The sequence below is a fragment of the Chiloscyllium plagiosum genome, unplaced genomic scaffold (genome assembly GCF_037043375.1).
Source record: "Chiloscyllium plagiosum isolate Xiang-an unplaced genomic scaffold, Cpla_swu_hap1 HiC_scaffold_21, whole genome shotgun sequence".
Classification (NCBI taxonomy): domain Eukaryota; kingdom Metazoa; phylum Chordata; class Chondrichthyes; order Orectolobiformes; family Hemiscylliidae; genus Chiloscyllium; species Chiloscyllium plagiosum.
In genome coordinates, this window is record NW_028270159.1 from 46,347,057 (window position 1) to 46,352,210 (window position 5,154).

At 48.5% G+C, this 5,154-nt stretch overlaps 1 pseudogene; it reads left to right on the forward strand.

Moving 5' to 3' along the window:
- Positions 1-980: 980 nt before the first annotated feature.
- LOC148146138 (uncharacterized) lies at positions 981-4,824 on the forward strand (annotated as a pseudogene).
- The last annotated feature ends 330 nt before the right edge of the window (positions 4,825-5,154 follow it).

Consider the following 5,154-nt stretch of genomic DNA (forward strand, 5'->3'; position numbering starts at 1 on the left):
AATGTCCGGGTTGTTGGGCTGCTGGAGGGAGTGGGAGGTGGGTAGCTAGCAAGCGTTTTTGAAGACTGGCTGCCACAGTTTCCTGGCTGGGATGCCGAGGCGGACCAGATGAAGTTGACAGAGCTCCCTGGGTTGTGGTGCGCAGGTCCGGTCAGGGTCAGCACCCCCACCCAGTTCTGACATGATTCCAATGCTTCAGGGACGAGCAGAGAGTCGTGGAAACTTCTAGAAGGCTGGGGAGAGACCCACAGGCCCTGGCCTATCAGGGAACTAAGATAATGTTTTTCCGGGACATTTCTGCAGCAGTGATTCATAAGGGGAAATCGTTTGATGAGGTTAAGAGAAGGTTAAAGGAGCTTGGTATTCAATATTCGATGAGATACCCAGCAGTGCTTCGTATTAATTAAGAGGAGACTGTGCGGTTGTTTGATTCCTCGGAGCAAGCGAGAAACTTCTTGGACATGTTAAAATAATGCAGATGCAGATCCAAGATGGCGGTAGTCTGAGTGGTCTGCTGTGATGGGCTCTGTGCTACACCCTCTGGACCTTTACCAAATCCTCCCCCCACCACCTTGTTAACCACCCCTTGGAGAAAAATCGATAATATCAAGTTACTGAACACCTGGAGCTCCTAAAATTGTAGTTTGACAGCTCTAAGATCAGGATGAAGGTGAATAGAGGAAAAGGGCCGAAGGGAGTACAGCAAACAGGGCACTCCCCTACTGCATCAGGGGTGCCTGCAACCATTGCTCAAACTCCCACGGTGACCCCTTTGGATTTAATGGGGCAGCAGCATTTACTCTCGGAGTTTAGCAAACTCTGAGAAAAGACTGAAGCAGCAATAGAGCCAATGTCTGCCATATTGCAAAAGCAGGAGCAGGAGATTCAAACACAGGACCGAAGGGTAGACGCTGTGGAGCAGAGGACTGCTGCATCAGAGACCGTGGCGGAGGTCTCGGGGGGAAGGATCTGAACACTGGATGACCAGGATTCAAGTCCTTCAGGAACAAGTGGACAACAAAAGTAAAAGAAAAAAACGTACAGCTCATGTGTCTCCTGGAGCGCGAGGACCTCGTTGGTTTCCAGGAGAAGTGGCTCACAAAGTTCCCGGGGCTGGAGTTGGAGTCGGGCCTGGTGAGTGTGGTGTGTGGCCCACTGGATCACAATGCACAGGTCTGGGCCGGATCCGCACTCCCCGCCTGGTCCTAGTGCGACTCCAGAATTATAACGATAAACAGTTAGTGATTGAAACAGCAAGAAGACTGGGAAAAGATCTACAGGCTTTAATATACAAAAGTTCAAGAATAAAGTTTTTTCAAGACTTCTCAGGAGCCATAGTTAAGAAGAGAAAGGCCTTTGATGAAGTTAAGAGAAAATTAAGGAATCTGAACATTCAGTATTTCTTGAGGTACCCAGCAGTGTTGTGTTTCGCTCACGGAGGGACAGTATATAGTTTTTATTCAGCAGGAAAGGCCAAGAACTTTGTGAACTCTTTGAAATAAAGGACTCGGGTTAGGAGTGGTAGTGGGATGGGGGAGTGGGATGGGGGAGTGGGAGTGGGAGTGGGATGGGGGAGTGGGAGTGGGAGTGGAATGGGGGAGTGGAATGGGGGAGTGGGATGGGGGAGTGGGAGTGGGAGTGGGAGTGGAATGGTGGGGGGGCACTGTCACAGACAATGGTACAGTTTTTCTTTACTTTTTCTGCCCCTCTTTTTTCTCCTCTCTCCCCTTTTTGTGGTTATCGGTTTTATAGCTTGGTGTAAAACCTGATTTATTTATCGTTTCGGTTGGTTGCTGCTATCCTACTTTTTGGATTGGGGGTGGCTATACCTGTGGTTAAGATGTATGGAGAAGAGGTGTGGAGGGCGGAGGGTGGGGGTCCATTGTTAACTCTCAGAATGTAAAGAACATGTTTCCTTTATCTGTGCATTGCCTGGGACTAGGGCACGGCCTCAGCTGGAAGGAGCCAAAATGGTAGCAAGGATTAGGAAGATTGCCCCCTATGGGCAAGAGGGAGATCTCTAGTGAATTGGGGTTTATTTGGGTGTTTGTTTAAGTTAAATGTAGTGGTTAGTTGTAGGAGTTTTTACAGGAGTAGTTTTTAGACTTTATAGAGTTAATGTCTTTGTCACTCATTGCATCTCAGATAAGCTTCCTCCTCTTGGGAAACCATGGGCTGCCCTGGACGACCATGGCTAGTGATTTGTTCAGGTGGTGTACCTGGAATATAAAAAGGAGCCACTCCCCCATCGAAAGAGAGAAGGTGCTGGCAGGCCTTAGGAAGGAAAGGGTGGACATCAGCCTGCTGCAAGAGATGCATTTAACTGATAAGGAACATCTGAAGCTGGAGCAGGAGGGTTATGACAGGGTATTCCTCTCCTCCTTTAACTCCAAGAGTAGAGGAGTGTCTGTACTGGTAAGAAGGAACCTCCCATTCCAGGTAACTGAGCAAATTAGGGACAAACATGGAGGATTCATTATTCTTAAAGCTCTAATACATGGAGAAGAGTATGGCGTCCTGAATGTTTATTGTCCCCCCGGTGCACCCTCTTACATTTCTAACTGATGCAGTTGCTAACTTGATGAATCTTGGGGTGCACCACACAATGGTAGGATGGGATTTTAATCGCCTAATGGATCCCGGGGTAGACAGGGTACCAAGGGGCCCAGCAGATACGCCCACGCAATCTGGGCAGTTGGTGGACATGTGTGAGGCAGTTGGGATTAGTGGGTGTCTGGAGGCATTTCCACCCCAATGGAAGAGACTTTACTTTTTATTCCAACCCACACAAGTGCCACCCACGAATTGAAATGTTCCGTACACCATCGGTTTGTGTGGACAGAACATTGGTTTGCAAAATATCTCGGACCATGCGGTCCTGTATTTAGATGTTGAAATGAAGATGCACAGCACTGGCACATGGACCCGTTCCTTTTAAGGGATAACAAATTTGTTGAGTACCTCAGAACGGAGTTCAGGGCCTTCTGGGATATCAACTCAGGTACGGCCAGTAATCCGTTGTTACTTTGGGAGGCCACTAAGGCATATTTACAAGGTCTGATCATTTTGTATTCAACAACTAGAAGGAGGCAGAGGGGGGAGCAGCAGCAGATGCTGGAGACCCAGCTGAAGGTAGCTGAGGAAGCATATTATAATAGGCCTTCATTGGTCAAGCTGCAGCGGGTCAGGGCCCTTCAGGCTGCTCTCGATTCATTGCACATACTGGTGGCAAAAAAAGAAGTCTCCTTTGCTGAACAAAGATTGTTTGAATTTGGAGATAAGCCAGGGAGATATCTGGCTAGAAAGCAAAATGCTTCCCAATCCATTATGTCCATTGTACCAGTTACCCATGAGTTGAAGAAGATCAGTGTTAGATTTAGAGAGTACTTTGCAGAGTTATATCGGTCGGAGGGTGGTGAAGACGATGCAGTGAGAATGCAGTCCTTTTTTGAGAACCTGGACCTCCCCAGTATAAACGGGAAGCAGGCCTCCCTGTTGAATGGGCCTATGACAATACAAGAGGTGCAGGAAGCAATAAAGCATCTCCAGGGTGGCAAAGCACCAGGACTAGATGGATTGATTTAAAACTTTAAAAGCTTACCTCGAGTGTTGGAGCCCTCTATTTCTGTTTTCAACAGCAGGAAGAGTGGGAGCTTCGACCAGAGGCCTGTTGGGAAAGGTGAGTCACTGATTTAAATCTTTAAGTAGCGGCAGTACCTCAGAGAGCAGGGTTTCTGGGAAAGGAGAGACATTTTTCTCCCCTCAGCTATATAAGTGAGTGTTTTCTAAACCCAAGACCCTTAGGGCCTCCCACCCAACCACCTCCTCTAACTTTAAACACCAGGGACACATCAGGTCAGCTTCTCTTCATTTTTTAAACTTTCTGATAAGGGGACTAGCAGAGACACCAGTGCAGGGAGAGCAATGTTCCTCCTGCATGATGTTTGAGGTGAGGGACGCCATTAGTGTCCCATCCATCTGCAGGAAGTGCACCCAACTCTTGCTCCTCCGAGACTGCGTTAGGGAACTGGAGCAGGCACTGGATGAACATCGGATCATTCCGGAGGCAGAGGCTGTGATAGATAAGAGTTACAGGGAAGTAGTTACTCCCAGGCACAAAGAAAGCTGGGTAACCTTTAGAAGGGGGAAAAAACAGTCAGTGCAGGGATCCCCTGTGGCCGTTCCCCTGAAAAACAAGTATACCGTTTTGGATACTGTTGGGGAGGAGGATGACTTACCAGGGACATGCACTGGGGTGCAGGTCTCTGGCACAGAGTTTGTCCCTGTTGCACAGATGGGAAGGGGGGTAAGGAGGAGGGTGTTAGTCATTGGGGACTCAATAGTTAGAGGCTCAGATGGAAGGTTTGTTGGGAATGAACAAGGCTCGCGGTCGGTGTGTAGCCTCCCAGGTGCCAGGGTCCGTGATGTCTCGGATTGTGTCTTTGGGCTCCTGAAGGGAGAGGGTGACCAGCCCCATGTCACGGTCCATGTAGGTACCAACGACATAGATAGAAAGAGGGATGGGGATGTAAGGCAGGATTTCAGGGAGCTAGGGTGGAAGCTGAGAGCTAGAACAAACAAAGTTGTTATCTCTCGTTTGTTACCCGTGCCACGTGGTAGCGAGGCAAGGAATAGGGAGAGATATCAGCTAAACACGTGGCTGTAAGGATGGTGCAGGAGGGAGGGTTTCAGGTACTTGGATAATTGGGGCTCTTTCTGGGGAAGGTGGGACTTGCACAAACAGGACAGTCTTCACTTGAACCAGAGGGGTACTAATATCCTGGTGGGAAATTTGCTGGTGCTATTTGGGTGGGTTTAAACTAGCTCAGCAGAGGGATGGGAACCGCAGGTGTTGTTCCAGTGCACAGGAGGATGAGAGTAGGGAGGACAGGGACAGGGTTTCAGGGTCACAGGAATGTGCTGGTAGACAGCAAGCTGATTTGAAGTGTGTCTACTTCAACATCAGAAATATCTGAAATAAGATAGGTGAGCTTGCAGAATGGATAGGTACCTGGGACTTCAATGTTGTGGCCATTTCTGAGACATAGATAGAGCAAGGTTAGGAATGGATGTTGTAGGTTCCCGGGTTTAGATCTTTCATTAAGATCATGAAAGCTGTAAAAGAGGGGGAGGTGTGGCTTTATTAGTCAAGCA